The sequence below is a fragment of the Salmo salar genome, chromosome ssa02, assembly GCF_905237065.1.
Source record: "Salmo salar chromosome ssa02, Ssal_v3.1, whole genome shotgun sequence".
Classification (NCBI taxonomy): Eukaryota; Metazoa; Chordata; class Actinopteri; order Salmoniformes; family Salmonidae; genus Salmo; species Salmo salar.
The window spans coordinates 34,629,069-34,654,243 of record NC_059443.1 but is presented as its reverse complement, the minus strand read 5'-3'; the positions used below and the strand labels follow the sequence as shown (position 1 = coordinate 34,654,243).

Sequence of the window (25,175 nt, the reverse complement as noted above, 5' to 3'; positions counted from 1 at the left end):
GACGGGACGAGGGTTCACATTGGACACCTCTGCTTTCATACCCCTTTATGTGCATTGGCTTTGTACTGATAGCGCTCTTTTGGCCGGCTATGTATACAAACACCACGGGCCATTGTGTAGCATTGTGCATCGATCAAAGTGAGTGCAAGCCAGCCACTTGCATTGTTGTCAAATATTTTAGCAGGCAAACAATGCATTAGGGTTTGGTGTGCTGGCCATGTAGAAAGAGGATATGGGTGTTGTGCTCAGTTGGTCACTGGCAGAATAGTTGGGTGTCTACACCTGGCTCTATGGTTGGACATTTTCTGCTTTTCATTATGACTGCCACAAATGGTAAAATGGGAAGGAACACCAGTCAGTGGGAGCATAGGCATGAAATGTGATCAGACGGAGCACTGAATGGAGGAATTGTCAGAGCAAACAGTGTGTGTGTATGTATATGAGAAGACTGTCTCGCATTGCTTTCATACCTTGACACCCACTCACTTCACAATAAAGCACTGTCCCCGTCCCACTGGCCTCAAATACTGGCACAAATGTGTAAAATTCTATTCAGATCTTCCATGCATCGCTGCAAAGGTTGTTTCACTGCATTTTCTAGTGAAAGATGGTAAGAAATAAGCTCTGATTTGTAGTGTACACTCCTTTTAATGCCTTGGTTGGCACCAGTTTTTTGACCTGTCCAAAACCTCACTACTGTATAACAGCTCATATAAGACATTCATCCAACCGTTTCCATTGCCACTGGAGGGTCTTCACTGATCTGTCTGATAACTAGAAAACACTAATTTCATCCACAAAACTGAACTGCCTTTCATTCTCAAGATTCAGTTAATCTTACCAAAAACTATAAACCCGTAGCTGATATTGATGCGGGGGATTTCATGAGAAAGTCTTCACTATGTAATTCTACATTGCGCTAAGGTGTTTTGTGGTTGTAGAATCAGTATGAAATGTGCACAAATATTTGCTAGGTAACTAGTGACCTGCTTGCTGGCTGAAATCAAATGTTATTGGTCACATACACATTTAGCAGATGTTATTGCGGGTGTAGCGAAATTATTGTGTTACTAGCTCCAACAGTGCAGAAATATATACTGTAATAATTAACAACAATACACACATCTAAAAGTAAAATAATGAAATTAAGAAATATATAAATATTAAGATGAGCAATGTCGGAGTGGCATTGACTAAAATAGTGATTCCATGTCTATGTATATAGAGCTCTGCGGTTGCGAGCGGTGCAGTTTCCGTACCAGGCGGTGATACAGCCCGACAGAATGCTCTCTATTGTGCATCTGTGAAAGTTTGTGAGGGTCATTGGAGCCAAGCCAAATTTCTTCAGCCTCCTGAGGTTGAAGTGGCGCTGTTGCGCCTTTACCACACTGTCTGTGTGGGTGGACCATTTCAGATCGTCAGTGACGTGTATGACGAGGAACTTGAAGCTTTCCACCTTCTCCACTGTGGTCCCATCGATTTGGATAGGGGCATGCTCCCTCTGCTTTTTCCTGAAGTCCACGATCCACTCCTTCATTTTGTTGACGTTGAGGGAGACGTTATTTTCCTGGCACCACTCCGCCAGGGCCCTCACCTCCTCCCTGTAGACTGTCTCATCATTGTTGGTAATCAGGCCTACTATGGTTGTGTCGTCTGCAAACTTGATGATTGAGTTGGAGGCGTGTGTGGCCACACAGTCATGGGTGAACATGGACTACAGGAAGGGGCCGAGCATGAACCCTTGTAGGGCCCCTGTGTTGAGGATCAGTGAAGTGGAGGTGTTGTTTCCTACCTTCACCACCCGGGGGCGGCCCGAGCTTAATGATGAGCTTGGAGGGTACTATGGTGTTGGCTGAGCTGTAGTCAATGAACAGCATTCTTATATAGGTATTCCTCTTGTCCAGATGGGATAGGGCAGTGTGCAGTGCAATGGCGATTGCATTGTCTGTGGATCTATTGGGGCGGTAAGCAAATTGAACTGGGTCTAGGGTGTCATATATTATAATAATATAAGAAATAACACACAAAAAAACGAAATACTGCAAAGTTGCTTAGGAGCTAGAAGCAGAGCTGCCATGTCTGTCGGCACCATCTTTCCAGTCTCAAATCAATCCATATGAAATCAAAGAGATTCTAGCACGTTCACACACTCAATGCTGAATACTCACGCTAGCTAGTGTAGTGAAATTCTAGCCAATAGCACTAGTGAGTTTTCATGATAAGGCAGTTTCTGTTCTGCCGTGAGTAGTGCGCTGAGTTTTGCAGCACAGCTGACTGCTCTCTGTGGCGTTATGGAGTTGGCCAAATGTTACAAAGTAGCGAGGCACAGTGCCAGCTGTCAGTCAGACGCAATCTGATTTCTTAAAACAGTCCCATAACTTTGGTGCTGTACAACTTCATCAGCAAGCTGGCAAACTACCTACTCTAATGGCCATTCAAACAGAGTAGCACTAGTTGGCTCAGCTGATCGAGCATGGTTTGCCGTAGTAGCCACTGCATCATAGGTTCAGAGAGTGGAGAATTATGAACTAGTGTTAGGCGGATGAGTAAAATCATGGTTCTTAAAGATGAGTTCCACGTTTGTTTAGACAGATGGCTCCTGGTAACTGTGTGTCACGTTAGAATGACGGCATCTTACGTGAGAAAATGCTGGAGGGTGTTCACCTCAATTAGGTAATTCTAATTCAGTTGGGTGCAAACTAAGTTCTGGCACCAGTCCAAACCAGTAGTACCTCAATAAGTGTGCTGCCAGTAGTTCCCAAAAGTTCCTTAGCCAATTTGCCTTTGCCAACCGTTCTGAACTCCTGCCGCCGTTCACACTTGGTTTCCAGGGCTCAAGCTTAAACCTTCTACCGATGCTATTTTCTCCCTTCTTTCCTTCTTTCCTTCCTTCCTTCCTTCCTTCCTTTCTTCCTTCCTTCCTCGCTACCTTCCTTGCTTCCTTTTCCCCACAGCCATCTTCCTCAATGTTAAAGGAGGGCATCGCCACACATGAATGTGCTGTGACAAATTGGCTTGGGGACAAGGCAGATGGTGACTGGGAGGGGACTGGTTGTCACGCCGTTTGCCATGGTGACATGAATTGATCTCGCGGAGCGGCACACATGCGCTGCTTGTGTAATCCTGACTTGCTAACCCCCCTGCATACACACTTTCTCACACACACCCCTCCCTGCCTACTTTATCTCCCCATTACTATCAATGATGTGTGCAGTGGATGCACGCGTAACATGTCACAGGCTTCTGCTCCGCTCCCTTTGAAAAGAAGTGAGGTGCAAGGAGGGATTTGACAGAGACAAGAGTCAGACTAATGGCAGGCCTAGGAGACTCTGGGGTTTATAGGAATATAGGCACTGTACATGTCAAGATGTCAGCAACGAGATGTTCTGTTTACACAGTTGCCGTTGTTGACGGTTGAGCAATGAGTTTGTGTCTGAATGCCCGAAGTCCCTGTGGACACTATTCAAATAAATCCAGTTCCTACGTTTCAACGCAGGTCGATGCATGTTGCTTACTTTTGATTTATGCATCAATGTTTTGATTACAGATGTAGCTCTCGCATTTTGTTAAATCGACAGACTTCTATCTGAAAGTAGTTTTTCTCTGTTCATTGATACGATGTGCATTTGATAATCTCAAACCGTAGCATTGTGGGTGGGTGGCTAGCTTAGGATAATTGTGGGCTTTGGCTCTTTTCACCTGGAGCATGATGGGATAACTTTCCCACGATGACTTAATATTCTGTGAATACACTGCGTTAAGCTCCGGATATTGATCCACAGATCATTGCATCTTGTGGGACTTTCCCCTAAGCATCTGTGGGATCTTCTATTTGGGAATGCTAATGCACCCCAACCTCGGCTGGTCCTTAGAGACCATGGGAGGCAACACGGTGGAGATGAGTGAGAAAGAAATGAGCTAGGCTGGAAAAGCGTTCACAATATCTCTTCTGTGTGTTCTTCCTCTCAAGGAATTAAATAGCGATGAAGCTAAAACTTTAATAACTGTATTGTTTGCATTTTAATATAGGCCAATAGGGAAGATGGGCCATGTAGATATGTTCATATTGAAACATATCCTCTTGTTTATGTTCCTAACTTGTTTGATAAGATTAGTACAGATTTTCTCAGGGGACCCCACATGGGGCCCTGACCCCAAGTTTCGGAACCACTGTACTGACCTCTCTCTTTGCTTGTTTCCGTTCTGTCTGTCTCCTCTGCTTCCTCCTGCAAGCATTGCAGCCTGCCTCAGCCTCACCACTGAGCGCCATATCACTGTCTATCTCAGTAGCCTACTCTCTGTAAAGAAAAGTTATTATGAGAACTTAGTAGCGTATTTTTTTTTATCCTGCTGAGGTAGGCTCCATTTATTGTTAGCTTCTTACTTCATCCTTCTAGCTGGCTAAGTAATACTAGCCAGACCAGAGCCCTTCAACGTTACTTAAATAAAAGCCTCTGCTGGCAGCTAGCCACCTGACTGATATACAGTGCCTTCGGAAAGTATTCACACCCCTCCCACATTTTGTTGTGTTACAGCCTTTAAAATTCATTACATTTTTATTTTTTGACACTGGCTTACACACAATACCCCATAATGTCAAAGTGGAAATACACTGAATAAAAATATAAATGAAACATGTAAAGTGTTGGTCCCATATTTCATGAGCTGAAATTAAAGATACCCGAAATGTTCCATACGCATAAAAAGCTTATCTCTCAAATTTTGGGAACACATTTGTTTACATCCCTGTCAAGATAATCCAGCCACCTGACAGCTGATTAAATAGTATGATCATTACAGAGGGGCACCTTGTGCTGGGGACAATAAAAGGCCGCTCTAAAATGTGCAGTTTTGATACACAACACAATGCCACAGATGTCTCAATTTTGAGGGAGCGTGCAATTGGCATGCTGACTGCAGGAATGTCCACCAGAGCTGTTGCAAAATAATTTAATGTTAATTTCTCTACCGCCTCCTTGGCCCCATGTTGCAAGTATCTGTACACAATTCCTGGAAGCTGAAAATGTCCCAGTTCTTCCATGGCCTGCATACTCACCAGACATGTCACATATTGAGCATGTTTGGAATGCTCTGGATCAACGTGTACTACAGCGTGTTACAGTTCCCGCCAATATCCGGAAACTTCGCACAGCCATTAAAGAGGAGTGGGACAACATTCCACAGGCCATAATCAACAGCCTGATCAACTCTATGCGAAGGAAATGTGTTTCACTGCATGAAGCAAATGGTGGTCACACCAGATATTGACAGATCCACGCCCATACCTTTTTTTTAAGCTATCTGTGACCAACAGATGGATATCTGTATTCCCAGTCAAGATAAATCCATAGATTAGGGCCTAATTTATTTATTTAAATTGACTGATATCTTTATATGAACTGTAACGCATTAAAATCTTTGAAATTGTTACATGTTGGGTTTTAAATATTTTTGCTCAGTATGTTTTTATTTTATTTTTACAAATAAAAATGAAAAGCTGAAATGTCTTGCGTCAGTAAGTATTCAGCCCCTTTGTTAGGAGTGTGTTCACCTCCTAACAAAGCCTAAATACTCCATGTTCAGGAGTAAAAATGTGCTTAACAAGTCACATAATAAGTTGCATGGACTCACTCTGTGTGCAAATATATTGTATTAACATGATTTTTGAATGACTGCCTCATCTCTGTACCCCAAACATACAATTACAGTGCATTCAGAAAGTATTCAGACCCCTTCCCTTTTTCCACATTTTATTACGTTACAGCCTTATTCTAAGTGCATTAATAAATACAAATTATCATCAATCTACACACAAAATCCCATAATGACAAAGCAAAAACAGCGTAAAAACTCAAATAGTTTATTTACATAAGTATTCAGACCCTTTGCTATGAGATTCGAAATTGAGCTTAGGTGCATCCTGTTTCCATTGATCATCCTTGATGTTTCTACAACTTGATTGGAGTCCACCTGTGGTAATTTCAATTTATTGGACATGATTTGGAAAGGCACACACCTGTCTATACAAGGTCCCACTGTTGACAGTGCATGTCAGAGCAGAAACTGAGCCAGCAAGTTGAAGGAATTGTCCGTGGAGCTCAGAGACAGGATTGTGTCTAGGCACAGATCTGGGGAAGGGTAGAAAAACAATTCTGCAGCATTGAAGGTCCCCAAGAACACAGTGGCCTCCATCATTCTTAAATGGAAGAAGTTTGGAACCAACAAGACTTTCCTAGAGCTGGCCGCCCAGGCCAAACTGAGCAATCGGGGGAGAAGGACTTTGGGTTAGGGAGGTGACCAAGGACCCGCTGGTCACTCTTGACAAAGCTCCAGAGTTCCTCTGTCGAGATGGCAGAACCTTCCAGAAAGACAACCATCTCTGCAGCACTCCACCAATCAGGCCTTTATGGTAGAGTGGCCAGGCGGAAGCCACTCCTCAGTAAAAGGCACAACAGCCACTTGTAGTTTGCCAACAGGCACCTAAAGGACTCTCAGACCATGAGAAACAAGATTCTCTGGTCTGATGAAACCAACTTTTTGGACTGAATGCCAAGCGTCACATCTGGAGGAAACCTGGCACCATCCCTACGGTGAAGCATGGTGGTGGCAGCATCATGCTGTGGGGATGTTTTTCAGAGGCAGGAACTGGGAGACTAGTCAGGATCGAGGTAAAGATGAATGGAGCAAAGTACAGAGAGATCCTTGATGAAAAACTGCTCCAGAGTGCTCAGGACCTCAGACTGGGGTGAAGGTTCACCTTCCAACAGGACAACGACCCTAAGCACACAGCCAAGACAATGCAGGATTGGCTTCAGGACAAGTCCTGGACCGAGCCAAAGCCTGGACTTGAACCCGATCGAACGAATGGCACCTATTAGTAGATGGGTAAAAAAAAGACAAATCAGACATTGAATATCCCTTTAAGCATGGTGAAGTTATTAATTACACTTTGGATGGTATATCAACACACCCAGTCACAACAAAGATACAGGCGTCCTTCCTAACTCAGTTGCCGGAGAGGAAGGAAACAACTCAGGGATTTCACCATGGTGTCAATGGTGACTTTAAATCAGTTACAGAGTTGAATGGCTGTGATCGGAGAAAACTGAGGATGGATCAACAACGTTGTAGTTACTCCACAATACTAACCTAATTGACAGAGTGAAAAGAAGGAAGCCTGTACAGAATAAACATTTTCCAAAACATGCATCCTGTTTAAAACAAGGCACTAAAGTAATACTGCAAAAATGTACCAAAGCAATTCACTTTTTGTCCTGAATACAAGGTGTTATGTTTGGGGCAAATCCAATGCAACACATTACTGAGTACCACTCTCAATATTTTCAAGCATAGTGGTGGATGCATCATGTTATGGGTATGCTTGTAATTGTTAAGGACTGGGGAGTTTTCATGATAAAATAGAAATGGAATGCAGCTAAGAACAGGCCAAATCCAAGCGGAAAATCTGGTTCAGTCTTCTTTCTACCAGACTGGTGGAGATGAATTCACCTTTCAGCGGGACAATAAACTATAAGGCCACAATTACACTGGAGTTGCTTACCAAAAAGACAATGAATGTTTCTGAATGGCAGAGTTAGTTTTGACTTAAATCTGCTTGAAAATCTATGGCAAGACCTTAAAGTGGTTGTCTAGCTCTTAGAGACCTACCCAGAAAGACTTACAGCCGTAATCGCTGCCAACGGTGCTTCTACAAAGTATTTACTCAGGGGTGTGAATACTTAAATGAGATATTTCTGTATTTCATTTTCAATAAATTTGCTAAAATGTCGATATATATATATATATGTATGTATATATATGTATGTGTGTATGTATGTATGTATGCATGCGTGTGTGTATGTATGTATGTATGTATGTATGTGTGTGTGTGTGTATATATTTGTATATTATTTCATTACAAATTACAAAAAAGGATTGAGGTCTGGCCCTCGGTATCCTCATATGTAGTTACGGACATGCTCTGCTTTTGTACTTTGCTGAGTTCGAAGTAACATGGAATGATAAAGGGGCCCAATTAATGATGCAACTTCTTCATCCAGTTAACGTTCCTCTGAAAAAATATGAACTTCACACAGCATGGAATTTTTTATGAGGTGTCCTCTCAGACACTCCAGGCAGAAGGGTTCGATCCAAACCTCTCTCTCTCTCACACACACACACACACACACACACACACACACACACCCTTAAGTACTTAAGCTGTGAGGAGACAAGCAGCACTCCCTCTGTGATAACAGCTCTACTGTCAGCACATACTATCTGCAGACCTTACTCCCCCAAACGCTAGGACTCTCTCACTCCATAAAATCTAGCCAAATGAAAGCTGCAGGCAGAGACATGTAAATAAATCCTCTCACCAAAGTGGAAGAGAAATGCCTCTAAAACCACACCAACAGCAAGGCTGGTTATGTATGGCTATCTGACCTCCACTACCCTCTGTCCTACTCTCATCCTCCTCTCCCAACCGTCCGGTCTGGATGAAGACATCAGTCAGGTAGGAGATTCAGGTTTCCTGATTGTGTTTTGCTATACCCCACTAAACCACCTCCCAGGGTGATTCTTTGCCAGCCTCTTGGTTTGAGGTCTAAATAAATACTGAAAGTGCTCTCATTTCAGAAGGTCTATATGGACTATATGATGCTTGTTGGCTCTAACAGTCCTGGTTTTGTTGCAGATTTAGAAAGTCCTAAAGCCTTTGCAATGTTTTACGATAAACTAATGAAAGAAAATTCAGTTGATTAATAAATGCAGGTTTGCCTGTAAGGTAATGGTTCTTAAGACATTTACTGAGTTTTCTTGGAATGTAACTGCATGTATGCAAATGTGTTCAGCTATTGAATAATGTAAACTTTGAAGAAAAAATTCAAATTCATTTAATCATCTTAAAGTTCATATTTCCTTATTAAAATTACATCACTTTCACCCTTCAGATAACTCCTGAACAAATTAAAATTGATTTACTTGGACAGTTGGCTGTCATCCAAAATGGATACTTTAGTTTTAATAGGAAGTCCTTTTTTAGCTTTTGGCTGTTTGCACTTGTCATCTTGACATTGCCCCTTGTCTGTACTTTTTCAGTGCAGGGCATTGAGGTGAACCTAGAATGCTTTTAAAATCTACATAATTGGTGGGCGCACATGCATGCACACACATGCGCGCGTGCACACGCACTGTCCTTAAAGTACAGTATATTCTGAGTAGGAATTCTGATTTGATGTTGTTCAGTGGAACATGAGTGTGGGTGAAGTCTTTCATCTGCCATCTGCATTATCATGTCAACATTAATCCGCATAAGCATCTTTCACACTTCACCTTTCCTGATTGAATTGACTGCATACCCCCTTGGCTTGTTGGACATAAGACTAACAACACCAGGAAATCAGCTACAAGTGACTTTAATTTAAGAAATCTGTTCCCAAGTATTGCCACGTGTATTAGAGAGAAACTTGATCATATACAAATGTAAGCAAGGTTTGAAATTATTGTTTTAGTCAAACATTATACACTATATATGACGTGTAAAAATCGAGCACACAGCCATCTCCATAGTCAAACATTGACAGTAGAATGGCCTCACTAAAGAGACTTTCAACGTGGCACCGTCATAGGATGCCACCTTTCCATCAAGTCAGTTTGTCAAATTTCTGCCCTGCTAGAGCTGCCCTGGTAAACTGTAAGTGCTGTTATTGTGAAGTGTAAACGTCTAGGAGCAACAACGGCTCAGTCGCAAAGTGGTAGGCCACACAAGCTCGCAGAATGGGACCGCGGAGTGCTGAAGTGCATAGCCCGTAAAAATCGTCTGTCCTCAGTTGCAACACTCACTGCCGAGTTCCAAACTGCCTCTGGAAGCAACGTCAGCACAAGAACTGTCCGTTGGGAGCTTCATGAAATAGGTTTCCATGGCCGAGCAGCCGCACACAAGCCTAAGATCACCATGCACAATGCCAAGCGTCAGCTGGAGTGGTGTAAAGCTCACCACCATTGGATTCTGGAGCAGTGGAAATGCCTTCTCCGGAGTGATGAATCATGCTTCACCAACTGGCAGTCCGACGGACGAATCTGGGTTTGGCGGATGCCAGGAGAACGCTACCTGCTCAAATGTGTTGTGCCAACTGTAAAGTTTGGTGAAGGAGGAATAATGGTATGGGGCTGTTATTCATGTTCTGTTCTAGGCCCCTTAGTTCCAGTGAAGGGAAATCTTAATGTTACAGCATACAATGACATTCTAGACCATTCTGTGCTTCCAACTTTGTGGCAACAGTTGAGGGAATGCATTCTCCTGTTTCACCATGACAATGCGCCCATGCACAAAGCGAGGTCCATACAGAAATGGTTTGTCGAGATCGTTGTGGAAGAACTTGACTGGTCCTTACAGAGCCCTGACCTCAACCCCATCGAAACACATTTGGAATGAATTGGAACGCCGACTGCGATCCAGACCTAATCGCCCAACATCAGTGCCCGACCTCACTAATGCTCTTGTGGCTGAATGGAAGCAAGTCCCCGCAGCAATGTTCCATCATCTAGTTGAAAGCCTTCCCAGAAGAGTGGAGGCTGTTATAGCAGCAAAGGGGAGACCAACTCCATATTAATGCCCATAAATTTGGAATGAGATGTTCAAGCAGGTGTCCACATACTTTTGGTCATGTAGGGTATCTGTTTGGGCTTTTTGCGGTCAATTTGCTGTCTTCAAATTATTTGTAATTATGTTCCGGCCCCCCGACCATCCGCTGAAGACAAAATTGGACCGTGGCTGAATCCTAGTTGATGTTCCCTGGGCTAGAGGGATAGAGGACTTTCTCTCTATCATTATCTGCTGTATATATTCAGTTTGTTAAATGCCAGCCACTAAAATATGTAAATATAATGAGACTCCTATGGGTCACAGTAACTCACAGTTGTTAACTTTTTGCTACTCAGGAATGTGTGGATGAAGCTCAGCACTGGATGCAGGCAGCCAACCGGCTCAGAGCACGGCTGTATCAGTCCAGGACTCAAAGCTTCAGCCCTAAAGGACACAATGTGGTCCATCACTGAGCGCTGATTAAAAGTGTGCGTGTCATGGACAGGGCAGTGGTGACATATGGCTGTGGAGCTTAAGCACACAGAAAAGACATCTGCACTGCCAATCCCAGGAATGAAGAAACAAAATAACAAAGATTAAAGTGGATCTCTACCCGGGCGAGAGACTATGAGCATGGCTAATTTTAGATGGCACAGGGATGTAATGTAATGGGAAGGTAGTCGTCACTATTACTACTTCCAGACTTTAATTGGCATGGCATTTCAACACAAAGGAAGCTACTTTTGCCTCTTTACAGTGTGATTAGTAATTTAATAGGATAGACAAAAATGTAATTGTACCCACTCCCAAAGTAAATAATATTGCTATAGTTTCTACTCTGGAAGACAATTTGAACATTAGATCATTTTTATTTGGGCTGTAACTATACCTAGGTCTCGTTAGAGATGCCAGTCTGTTTCGATTGAAACTTAACTATCGTAGGGTTATGGTGTAAGAGATGTGACTTGCAAAGTCGACCTTTGCTTTACAAGGCACCACTTGCTATTTGGGGATTTTATGAACCCTAACGCCCAAGCGTAGCACTGTATGGAATGTTTTGACGGGTCCTTTTAAAAGTATGTATGCATGTATGTATGCATGTATGTATGCATGCATGCCTGTATGCACAGTTTCTCGTGAAAGTAGGGGGTGGGGTCCTTGCTCCTTGTTTCAATTCACACAAAAATGGTTTTGATTTGGATGAATGCCAGACCACAAATTTGAAAGATTTAAGAGGGGGAAAACGAGTGCAGTCATGAAATGTACATTTTATTGCATGTTTACACATTTTGACACATTTTGACGCCAATGTAGTCTGTTGGGCAGATTTGTGTAAATTAACAATACAACTATCAGAAGGAGCTATTGTATAGCATGCAGAGTTGAGTTTGACTCAGCTTTTTATGCTTCAGTTGTTTTCTAATCATATTTCCCTAGTTTCAAAGTAATATCCATCCAAATAATTAATAGCATGTTATCTTGGTAATTCAATGTAAGACCTTGGTCAGATTGAGATATAAACCATGAAAATAATATTTAGAAAGTTATTTCCAGTACACAATCCATTAAAAGCTATTTTGATGCCACCTTAATGATAACTTGGAAATACAATATCCTGCGCACTTTATTTGGAAGACCTATTTAGGACCTATTTAATTTGTACCATATTGGTTCATTTGAATCCTTAGACATCCGCAAACACCAAGCAGAGACCTGTTTATATGGTGTCATCTTATAGCTTTAAAAATATCTCACTTCATTTAGATTTAGCTAGTTATTTTTCTAACTTGATGATTTGAAGAGCAGATACTGCAAAGGGCATCTATATTAAAAACTCTTAAACTATTCTCGTATCCTTCTTAGTTGTTGTGCGGAATGTATTGCACCACTTTCTGTTGCAGTACAATGCAGTCTCCATTCTAGAGGACTTTTCCTATTCGAAAATAAATTAAATTCAAAACATGATGCAATTCAAGGTCAAGATAGCAGTAGCGTCGCCACATTTCACAAGAGGGGGAAAGTCAATCTCTAAGTGAGCAAATGTGGTCGGTGATGATGAGGCGGCCCAGGAATAGTTTGACAAACCCTATCACCCGAGACAAATTAAAAGTGTCACCAACCTGTAAGTGGCTGTTCTCACATTTCCTTTGATGTTCTATGATAAGCCAGCGTTGATATGAACAACTGCCAACAAAGGGCAGCCTGCCCGTTGAGCAGGGGGGAGAGGAGGCTTAGGGACGACAGGGTAACAGGACACCTGGCCAGACACTATCTCCAAGTATTGATTGGAGCAGAGCAGACGTCCAGATGACCCACAGGTCGTTCTGCGGCTGGCTGCTGCTATAGCTGTGGCTGACTATACCTTGAAGGGAGCATTTGAGAAACCTGACACAACACACAAAGCAAAAACACACATTCACTTTCTATATACACTGAGTATGCCAAACATTAAGAACGCCTTCCTAATATTGAGGGGCACCCCCCTCCCCCTTTGCCCTATGTTGACTCCAATGCTTTCCATAGTTGTGTCAAGTTGGCTGGATATCCTTTGGGTGGTGGACCGTTCTTGATACACACGGGAAACTGCTGAGCGTGAAATACCCAGCAGCGTTGCAGTTCTTGACACAAACCGGTGCGCCTGGCACCTACTACCATACCCCGTTCAAAGGCACTTTTTTTGTCTTGCCTATTCGCCCTCTGAAGGACAAACATACACAATCCATATCTCAAAGCTTAAAAATCCTTCTTTAACCTGTCTCCTCCCCTTCATCTACACTGATTTTGAATTGGATTTAACAAGTGACATCATTAAGGGATCATAGCTTTCACCTGGTCAGTCTGTCATGGAAAGAGCAGGTGTTGTTGTATACTCAGTGTATGTACACACCTACAGAGCATTTCACCATGACACCTTAGGACATTATTATCAAACTCTTTTACACACCCTCACAGTTGTACCTTGCCACACACGTGAAACACACATTCCCTTCGTACGCACGTACACAACAAAACACAAACACTAGATACAGACACACAGACACACACTCGGTGCGGTGGCACCGCAGCCACGAGTAATAGCCTCCGGTTCCCTACTGCACACAGAGAATCTCGAATACGACAAGCAGAGTGCATTTATCACATACTCGCACGTAATGACACCATCGCCCAGGTGTAACAGCACCCATACACCACTATCTAGCCTGTTATAGATGGGCCTGTTGGTGTCTTATCTTTTCCATTATGGCTGCCTGCTCATAACTTCCCAGCAGTGGAGGCTGCTGAGGGGAGGACGGCTCATAATAATGGCTTGAAGGAGCAAATGGAATGGCATCAAACACATGGAATCCATGTGTTTGATGTATTTGATACCATTCCACTAATTCCACTCCAACCATTACCACGAGCCTGTCCTCCCCAGTTAAGGTGCCACCAACCTCCTGTGCTTCCCAGGGCTGCTGAGGGAGAGGAGGAAGAGAAGTGAGAAGTGGGTGGTAAGTCGGGGGGATGCTGGAAGCAACAGACAGCTTTTGTTTTTCTCCCCCTCTCTCGCTCTTTCTGTTTTTCTGTCCATCTTTCATTCTCACCCTCGCCCTGTGGATTTGTCTAGTCTGTCTTTGTGACTGCCACGTTTCGCTTTTTGACTTCAGGACAACAAATGCAGATGAGTGTTTGTGCATGGACGGAGGAGCAGCGGGAGACTCGACAGATGAATACTACATCTGGCGCTTTGATCCACACTGTGACTGTTGTGGGCAGCGTTCTATACACCGGCTCTCACCTTATCTCGACCCTAACGAAATGTTTGTCAAGAATGACCAGGCTGGTTTGTTTTCTATACATTTGAAACAAGGGTTGCTGCAGCGTACAGTATTTTGCTAGCTTGATAACTCATTGATCGTGCTTTGTGAACTAAAGTCAGTGTCTCAACAGAATGGTAGAATGGCAGGATACACTAGCTGTATTATACTGAATGTCCATCATAAAGATCTATCTAGAAGGAGAACATTTGGTAACACTTGACAGCAGCGTCATGACATGGTCGTAACTATGTCATATGTCATAACAGCTGACATAACTTGTCATAACCTGTCACATGGGCATAACACTGTCATGACCCATAAATTTACACCTGTTGTGACATATTGCGCTATTATATGGCTGGTTATGACATCTACATAAGAGTGTCAAAACCCACATTTATCCAATAGTTTTTTTCCCTGCCAAGAAGTGTCCTTTTGTTTGAAAGTTTGTCTCTTTAAGTCCTTTGTTGTTGTAATGAATTCTTTAGTCATTTTTTCCCCCATCATATTTTAATTAACTTGTAGAAAATACACTTTATGACACTGTCAAGAAGCATTATGACCATCATAATCATATGAGCCAGATATACATTACATTACATTACATTTAAGTCATTTAGCAGACGCTCTTATCCAGAGCGACTTACAAAATGGTGCATTCACCTTATGATATCCAGTGGAACAACCACTTTACAATAGTGCATCTAAATCTTTTAAGGGGGGGGTTAGAAGGATTACTTTATCCTATCCTAGGTATTGCTTAAAGAGGTGGGGTTTCAGGTGTCTCCGGAAGGTGGTGATTGACTCCGCTGTCCTGGCGTCGTGAGGGAGCTTGTTCCACCATTGGGGTGCCAGAGCAGCGAACAGTTTTGACTGGGCTGAGCGGGAACTGTGCTTCCTCAGAGGTAGGGGGGCCAGCAGGCCAGTGGTGGATGAACGCAGTGCCCTTGTTTGGGTGTAGGGCCTGATCAGAGCCTGAAGGTATGGAGGTGCCGTTCCCTTCACAGCTCCGTAGGCAATCACCATGGTCTTGTAGCGGATGCGAGCTTCAACTGGAAGCCAGTGGAGAGAGCGGAGGAGCGGGGTGACGTGAGAGAACTTGGGAAGGTTGAACACCAGACGGGCTGCGGCGTTCTGGATGAGTTGTAGGGGTTTAATGGCACAGGCAGGGAGCCCAGCCAACAGCGAGTTGCAGTAATCCAGACGGGAGATGACAAGTGCCTGGATTAGGACCTGCGCCGCTTCCTGTGTGAGGCAGGGTCGTACTCTGCGAATGTTGTAGAGCATGAACCTACAGGATCGGGTCACCGCCTTGATGTTAGTGGAGAACGACAGGGTGTTGTCCAGGATCACGCCAAGGTTCTTAGCACTCTGGGAGGAGGACACAAGGGAGTTGTCAACCGTGATGGCGAGATCATGGAACGGGCAGTCCTTCCCCGGGAGGAAGAGCAGCTCCGTCTTGCCGAGGTTCAGCTTGAGCTGGTGATCCGTCATCCACACTGATATGTCTGACAGACATGCAGAGATGCGATTCACCGCCTGGTTATCAGAAGGGGGAAAGGAGAAGATTAATTGTGTGTCGTCTGCATAGCAATGATAGGAGAGACCATGTGAGGATATGACAGAGCCAAGTGACTTGGTGTATAGCGAGAATAGGAGAGGGCCTAGAACAGAGCCCTGGGGGACACCAGTGGTGAGAGCGCATGGTGCGGAGACAGATTCTCGCCACGCCACCTGGTAGGAGCGACCTGTCAGGTAGGACGCAATCCAAGCGTGGGCCGCGCCGGAGATGCCCAACTCGGAGAGGGTGGAGAGGAGGATCTGATGGTTCACAGTATCAAAGGCAGCAGATAGGTCTAGAAGGATGAGAGCAGAGGAGAGAGAGTTAGCTTTAGCAGTGCGGAGAGCCTCCGTGACACAGAGAAGAGCAGTCTCAGTTGAATGCCCAGTCTTGAAACCTGACTGATTAGGATCAAGAAGGTCATTCTGAGAGAGATAGCAGGAGAGCTGGCCAAGGACGGCACGTTCAAGAGTTTTGGAGAGAAAAGAAAGAAGGGATACTGGTCTGTAGTTGTTGACATCGGAGGGATCGAGTGTAGGTTTTTTTCAGAAGGGGTGCAACTCTCGCTCTCTTGAAGACGGAAGGGACGTAGCCAGCGGTCAAGGATGAGTTGATGAGCGAGGTGAGGAAGGGGAGAAGGTCTCCGGAAATGGTCTGGAGAAGAGAGGAGGGGATAGGGTCAAGTGGGCAGGTTGTTGGGCGGCCGGCCGTCACAAGACGCGAGATTTCATCTGGAGAGAGAGGGGAGAAAGAGGTCAAAGCACAGGGTAGGGCAGTGTGAGCAGGACCAGCGGTGTCGTTTGACTTAGCAAACGAGGATCGGATATCGTCAACCTTCTTTTCAAAATGGTTGACGAAGTCATCCGCAGAGAGGGAGGAGGGGGGGGGGAGGGGAAGGAGGATTCAGGAGGGAGGAGAAGATAGCAAAGAGCTTCCTAGGGTTAGAGGCAGATGCTTGGAATTTAGAGTGGTAGAAAGTGGCTTTAGCAGCAGAGACAGAAGAGGAGAATGTAGAGAGGAGTGAGTGAAAGGATGCCAGGTCCGCAGGGAGGCGAGTTTTCCTCCATTTCCGCTCGGCTGCCCGGAGCCTTGTTCTGTGAGCTCGTAGTGAGTCGTCGAGCCACGGAGCAGGAGGGGAGGACCGAGCCGGCCTGGAGGATAGGGGACAGAGAAAATCAAAGGATGCAGAAAGGGAGGAGAGGAGGGTTGAGGAGGCAGAATCAGGAGATAGGTTGGAGAAGGTTTGAGCAGAGGGAAGAGATGATAGGATGGAAGAGGAGAGAGTAGCGGGAGAGAGAGAGCGAAGGTTGGGACGGCGCAATACCATCCGAGTAGGGGCAGAGTGAGAAGTGTTGGATGAGAGCAAGAGGGAAAAGGATACAAGGTAGTGGTCGGAGATTTGGAGGGGAGTTGCAATGAGATTAGTGGAAGAACAGCATCTAGTAAAGATGAGGTCAAGCGTATTGCCTGCCTTGTGAGTAGGGGGGGAAGGTGAGAGGGTGAGGTCAAAAGAGGAGAGGAGTGGAAAGAAGGAGGCAGAGAGGAATGAGTCAAAGGTAGACGTGGGGAGGTTAAAGTCACCCAGAACTGTGAGAGGTGAGCCATCCTCAGGAAAGGAACTTATCAAGGCGTCAAGCTCATTGATGAACTCTCCAAGGGAACCTGGAGGGCGATAAATGATAAGGATGTTAAGCTTGAAAGGGCTGGTAACTGTGACAGCATGGAATTCAAATGAGGAGATAGACAGATGGGTCAGGGGAGAAAGAGAGAATGTCCACTTGGGAGAGATGAGGATTCCAGTGCCACCACCCCGCTGGCTCGATGCTCTAGGGGTATGCGAGAAAACGTGGGCAGACGAAGAGAGAGCAGTAGGAGTAGCAGTGTTATCTGTGGTAATCCATGTTTCCGTCAGCGCCAGGAAGTCTAGGGACTGGAGGGTAGCATAGGCTGAGATGAACTCAGCCTTGTTGGCTGCAGACCGGCAGTTCCAGAGGCTGCCGGAGACCTGGAACTCCACGTGGGTCGTGCGCGCTGGGACCACCAGGTTAGAGTGGCAGCGGCCACGCGGTGTGAAGCGTTTGTATGGCCTGTGCAGAGAGGAGAGAACAGGGATAGACAGACACATAGTTGACAAGCTACAGAAGTGTTGTTTCTTGTATTATTGTCTCCTGTGTCTTTAGAGAACTGTTTCACTTTGATATCCTTTTTCTTCTGTCCTGATTTTCACTTTCTTTTCTTCTGTGAACTAGATATTCTTTGTTGTTCTTCGTTAGCTAGCTAGCTTCTTCCAAAAGAGTCCCTAGCAACTGCTTAGCAACTGGTAAACAATTCAGCTTGCTAAGATAACTACAACTTTATGAAAAATAGTTATTTTTCAAAAGCCTATCTTCTTTGTTTGTTGCTTGTTTTTTCTCCTATTCAGTCTTGCAGTTTTCTTTTGCTTTTTTCCGATGTACTTCACTCTAAAAACCATGTAAATTTCAATATTTGTAGGAGCTCATTTTTCAGCTGCTACTGCTCAAATTGGAGTTCCGGAACTATAGACCTATCACGTACATGCCCTTATATCAGTCATCAGTCAAAAAGAGGGTGTCTTGTCCTGCTCCTGAAATCTACTCCTGCATTCATCCCAGTCATCAGCAACAGATCAATGGGCTAGGTGCATGTCTGATTTGTGAGCGATTACAATTATAATTTAATATGGTCAATTTCTGAAAATTGTATATAACATAAACATACTGTTGACAAGTCGGCTATGGTGTAATGGAATGTTTTGCCTTGTTATGTAGGTGTCATAACCAGCCATAACATAACGCAATATATGTCACAGGTCTAAATGTATTTGTCATGACAGTGTTATGACCATATTATGACAGGTTATGACAGGTTATGTCAGCTGTTATGACATGGTTATGGCCGTGTCATTACGTGTTATGACGCTAGGTGTCAAGTAAAGTGTTACCGAAAATGATTTGAACTCTAATTAGTTGGACTTCTAAGCAACTCCGGCGCCCCTTAACGATTTTTGGGATTTAGCCAAAAGATAAGAGCTTATCCTCCCTAACGGCTGCAGGATCTACAATATCTGCACTGTGATCAGAGATTCACTTTAACAGCTCAGACACACACACACAGACTACCAACTAGTAGGGCCGGGACGATACCAGTATCATCATATTTTTTTCCATGGTAAAAATGAAAACACCAAGCAGACCAAACTCTTTGGTCCTTTAAAATCCTGCTGTATGTAAAATATTGTGTGGTATTGTTTGGAAAATAAATGAATGTGACTGGATGACAACATAATGATGTTTGTTTTCAACATTAGGGTTGTTTTCCTAAAGAAGTTAAATCGTCTTCATGTTTTGTTTCCTTGCCACGACACTAACGAGTATCGCGATACTGGTATGAAAGTCCTGCTCCTCAATGACTCCTTTCTCTTCCAGTGCACCTTTAGCTCTGGTCTGGTGCAATTTTAGCTCTGGTCTGGGCTAGAGTCATGAGATCCATTGTTTACTGTAATACACCATCCAGAATTGAAATAAAATATGTCCTAAAATAATATTAGAGGTAGTGTTATTCTAGTGTGCCTGTTTTGTTAGCTGCTGTTGTTTTGGCACCTTAACCTCTCAATGTTGTGTGGAGCTGTCAGTACATCTGCTGAACTGAGATTGAGTGGGACGATTGATTGCCTGGCTGATTCCAGATCAGTGCACTGCGAGGTCACAGACATCATCCTCATTTACAGCGACTGGTTCTTTCTCAGCACAACAGGGCTAGATAACATGTCCCCAGGACATAGTCAGACAGGCCTGCACTACCAACCCAAGCATTTTGATAGTACTTCAGACTGACAAAATATAGCCTTCAGCACACCAAGAAGAGCCTCACTTCACATTCTGTGTATGAGTAGCCAATGGTCATGGACTTTCTTGAGCTGAGAAAGAAGTGCCACAGCAATAACATGAGATAAATGGAGCAAAAAGTCCCCGGGGCCTCAGAGATGCCTCTCGATGATGTCATCAGTTGTGAGAAGGCGTTAATGATGTCAGGTTCATCCACTGAGGCCATAACCCCGAACGTAGGGATGCCCTGATAACCCCATGCTCTCTCTTGCTCGCTCCCTCTCTTTCTCCCTCAGGCAGTGTGTGATGGTGCTGTTAAGAGAGGCAGCATGGTGGGTCTGAATGGGAAGGTGTTTGATTATGGGATGTATGTTGGGAATGGGGACTGTTTGTAGCCAAGACAATGATAAAGCGTTTAATCTCCACGGGAACAGTGAAGCACGCAGGCATGATAATACCATTACAGCGAGGAGCATTCTCCAGAACCCCTTCGCCGCTCCTCACCTGATTTATATGTCCCTTCATCAGCATCGACTTCTTAGATTGGAAAATCTTTCATTTATTAAAGAGGTCGGCCATTTTGTGCGCCGGCTGCTAAAGATGCTTGGAACATACTGCTGTCACCAACCCGTCTTGCGTGCCCACTCTTCCTTTTTAAAATTATATTTTCGGGTGTGATAATGTGATAAGGATGGATCTGGTGGGTGATGGCAGTGTGATTGCAGACGCTATTTATCTTCCTTTCACAACGACTCTGTCTCTAATGTTACGCCTGAGTCCTTGACTAGGTGCTTTCTACATGTTTTCACACGTATCATTGTGTGCTTGTCCTGCGTTATAAGGGCGCTATCTATGGCTCTGACGAACATGGTGCAGGTCCTTCAAACAGAATGAAAGAAAGATATTCAATTGGCACGATGCGGCAGAGATGAGTAAATTGAGGGGTTTGACTTATCTTCCTTCACTACCTCTAAAGTTCACTCGCAGATGAAACCTAACTCCGGAACACCGTGACACTCCAAATACACTTTTTTATTGGGGGGGGGGGTCAAAAGTTCTGCAACATCGATAATTCATGTGTCTTCCAACTTTCAGAATTGGAACGCAGAGATTGAAGTGCAAACAGTGCACCCATCTAATTGGTGCCTGGGGAGGTTCCATTTGCTGGAGAGCATAGAGAAAGATGGAGATCAAAGAGCTTTCTGTTAATAGAGATGTCGCACTCTCTCATTGTTCCCCACCTTAAATACGAAGACGGAAACGAAGGCGTCATGAGAGCATCATCACAGCAGTCCTCAGCTCAAGCACCATTAAGGGCCATAAAGAAAGGTTGCTCTCCACATGTTTTAAAACATTTTATTTACTTAATTAACCCCATTTCTATGGGGCTCAGTCTCAATATCTCTCGTTGCATGGCCATGGTATAGAAAATTAGAAAAACATTTAGCAGAGAACACTACGTCTCCTTCATGAATTGCTCCTTTCGTCATGTGAGAACATTTAGTTCTTAAACCTACTGTACAGTTCAAGGTTGGCCATAACAGTAAACTTTGTTTCTTCTATTTCTCATCGCTCTGCAGTGAGCATAGTTACTGTTGTCCTTCAGAATCAGCCTGGCTCCGATGCGCTGATAGACGGGCTTTATTTTGGGCGCTCGCTTTCTGTATTGGCAGCAGAACGAGGGCTTGCCAAGCCAGAGAACCACCGCAGTGCCTAATCAGAGCCGTGTGATGAGGGGGATCAGCACCACACACACACACACACACACACACACACACACACACACACACACACCCTTGCTCGCTCTCTCGCTCTCACTCTCTCTCTCAACGAGCCCAAATCTAATCACAGGGAGGCAGACCAGCCGCTTAGCTCGGTCCCCCCGCCCATTAGCTTGCACCGCCACCCAAGGGGCCCTGGCACCAGCAGGAAGACACATCTCCACCCCGCTGCTGCACTGTACTGTACCACCAAGGCTGAACTCAGGGGTCCTAAGTGATAGGAGGGTCCAGGGCTAGCCCCCCCTTGGTGGTAATAAAGAGCCACTGGAGAACGCTGAGCGATCAGCAACCTGATGAGCACTGACATCGCTGCTTATTCACCTCATCCTCTCTTCCCGTTCTACTCTCCCTCGCTCTATCGGTGCAGCGCGTTTCATCTTTCCCAGCAGGAGTGTGGTGAATAGCATCTTCATCTGGCTGCTCTCTCCTCTCCTCTACCCGCCTCTCCCCTCCCCTCCGGGCGGTCGGCAGTTCTGGTGAAATAATGATAGGCTCCGCTGGTACTATAGTCTACAAAGCGTAGTGGGAGGGAGTACTATCTCTGTTCCTATTGTTGAGCTGTCAAAGGAGAGGACACTGCACGACAGCAGCGTTGAGTTTGCCATATTTGTATATTGTGCATAAAAGCGAGGCTTTGAATACCACTGACTTTGTCGTTGAAGATGTTTAGTGTGAATACTGTAGTTCCGTTTTTGACAGTTTTGCTATTGTTTAAACTTTAAACTAGCTCTATGAATGCTGTATCTTCTTTTTGTTCTACCACCCTCATCAACACTGAAATATTAAAGCTGTTGACATACTGCATGTTATGATACAATTGTATGTCATACTGGTGGGCCTGTTATTTTTAAGCATGTACTGTGGGAGTTGCTTTGTGAAATCAAACTCTCAGAATTGTAAGCTTCTCAAAAGCTGTCACTCCTGCTTGCAATGCACCTCTCTTCACCCTTTGACTTGTGCCAAACAACTACCCTCTCCAGGTTTGAGAAAGTGCAGTACTGCAATTGATAAAGTGCTTCACTGCCCTTCCCAATCTGACACATCCGCAATCCCTCCACAATCCTTTCTCCACGGTGCTAGATAACCAAACACTTTCCCGCCCACCTTTAAAACACCCCTGAGGGGAATGGTCCTAAGACCAGCTGAGTCACTCTATGCACGGGATGGCTCCTGCTGTGTGCTGTTGGGTCTGGAGGCAGCCGGTTTGGAGAACTGAAATAAATATGTAATAATAAAAACAAACACACCACACACACACACACACAATGACACCTCAACAAAAAACAAACACAGACTCCTGTTCCCCCACCTGGGTCTGCAGCAGCAGACTTTGAGGATCCAATTATGATGCCCTTGAGGGAATGACAGTGCTTGAGTTTCTGTCAATAGAGGTCCAGGTAGTGTTTCTCAATAACACTTTGAATTATTGATGATGGGGAGATTGAGAGGAGGAGGTAGATAACATTCAGTTTTAGTTATGAGGTGGAGATGACGGGAGGAGGGTCGAGGAGGGAGCTTGAACGACATCTGCATATTCCTGCCAGTATGTCTGATGAGGTGACCCGGGGTTACACTCATCTGAAGATGTCACACTAGAAACAGTAGAAGAAAATTGAGATGGATGGATACTGTGGATGGATACTGTGGATGGATACTGTGGATGGATGGATACTGTAGATGGATACTGTGGATGGATGGAGGATACTGTAGATGGATACTGTGGATGGATGGAGGATACTGTGGATGGATGGAGGATACTGTTGATAGATGGATGGATACACTGTAGATGGATACTGTGGATGGATGGATGGATGGATGGATGGATACTGTAGATGGATACTGTAGATGGATGGATACTGTGATGGATACTATGAATGGATACTGTGTGATGGATACTGTGGATGGATGGATACTGTGGATGGATGGATACTGTGATGGATACTATGAATGGATACTGTGTAGAGGTCGACCGATTATGATTTTTCACCGCCGATACCGATTATTGGCGGGTCCGAAAACCGATACCGATTAATCAGCCAATTTATTATTGTGATTTTTTTTAATATGTATGTGTGTGTGTGTGTGTGTGTGTGTGTGTGTGTGTGTGTATATATATATATATATATATATATATATATATATATATATATATATATATATATATATATATATAAAACACACACACACACACACACACACACACACACACACACACAGCTCTGAAGTGACAACGATACTGAAGAGTCTGCTTAGGAGACAAATACTCTCAACTGTTTGAATAATAAAAATAGAGTTTAAGTTAACTGTGATGAATGCTGAAAACAAAAACTGTAATTTCTATATGCAGGAAATCCTATTTTAATAAGGGGCATGGTAAGAATTGACTACCAAAGTGCGAGTCATAATTCCCATGACACCTTCTAGCAAAATCTGAAAAGCAGTTCCTTCATTTATTCCATAGGATATTTTTAGATTAATTTAAAATAAGGTCTGTGTTTGGTTTAGGTTTACACCACCTTGCCAATTTTATAACTGTGTAGATATCCATAGGATATAACTCTGATCAATATAAACGAAGATACATTTTTTTGTAGAGTGGATTTATGAAAATATGTTGACAAACGTTACCTAGTGAGATTTACACGGGTATCAAAACGCCGAGGCGGTTTAAGCACAAAACACAGACCTTATTTGAAGTAGATCAAGACATTCTCTATGGAAGACATGAACGGTAAAATAACGAAGGAACCCCTTTCAAGTTCAGCCGCAAGTTATTACAGGAATTATGACGCGTCGACAATTTCTCTCTAAACCATATACCTTTGACTATTACGAGCCTGCTGCTGCCTACCACCGCTCAGTCAGACTGCTCTATCAAATATCAAATCATAGACTTAACTATAATATAATAAACCTTAGGTCATTAATATGGTCAAATGCGGAAACTATCATCTAAAACATTATTCTTTCAGTGACATACGGAACCGTTCCGTATTTTATCTAACAGGTGGCATCCATAAGTCTAAATATTCCTGTTACATCGCACAACCTACAACGTTATTTCATAGTTCCGTAAAATTCTGGCAAATTAGTTAGCAACGAGCCAGATTCTGTATACCCTGATTCTGCGTGCAACGAACGCAAGAGAACTGACACAATTTCACCTGGTTAATATTGCCTGCTAACCTGGATTTCTTTTAGCTAAATATGCAGGTTTAAAAATATATACTTCTGTGTATTGATTTTAAGAAAGGCATTGATGTTTATGGTTAGGTACAGTCGTGCAACGATTGTGCTTTTTTTCGCAAATGCACTTTTGTTAAATCATCCCCGTTTGGCGAAGTCTGCTGTCTTTGTTTGGAAGAAATTGTCTTCACAGTTCGCAACAAGCCAGGCGGCCCAAACTGCTGCATATACCCTGACTCTGTTTGCAAGAGAAGTGACACATTTTCCCTAGTTAAAATAAATTCATGTTAGCAGGCAATATTAACTAAATATGCAGGTTTAAAAATATATACTTGTGTATTGATTTTAAGAAAGACATTGATGTTTATGGTTAGGTACACGTCGGAGCAAAGACAGTCCTTTTTCGCGAATGCGCAC

The 25,175-nt window shown here is 43.9% G+C and overlaps 1 protein-coding gene across 8 annotated transcripts in view; it reads left to right on the top strand.

Moving 5' to 3' along the window:
- LOC106580978 (semaphorin-6D) overlaps positions 1 to 25,175 on the top strand; it is a 155,130-nt gene that overhangs the window by 73,686 nt on the left and 56,269 nt on the right. The window lies entirely within an intron of this gene.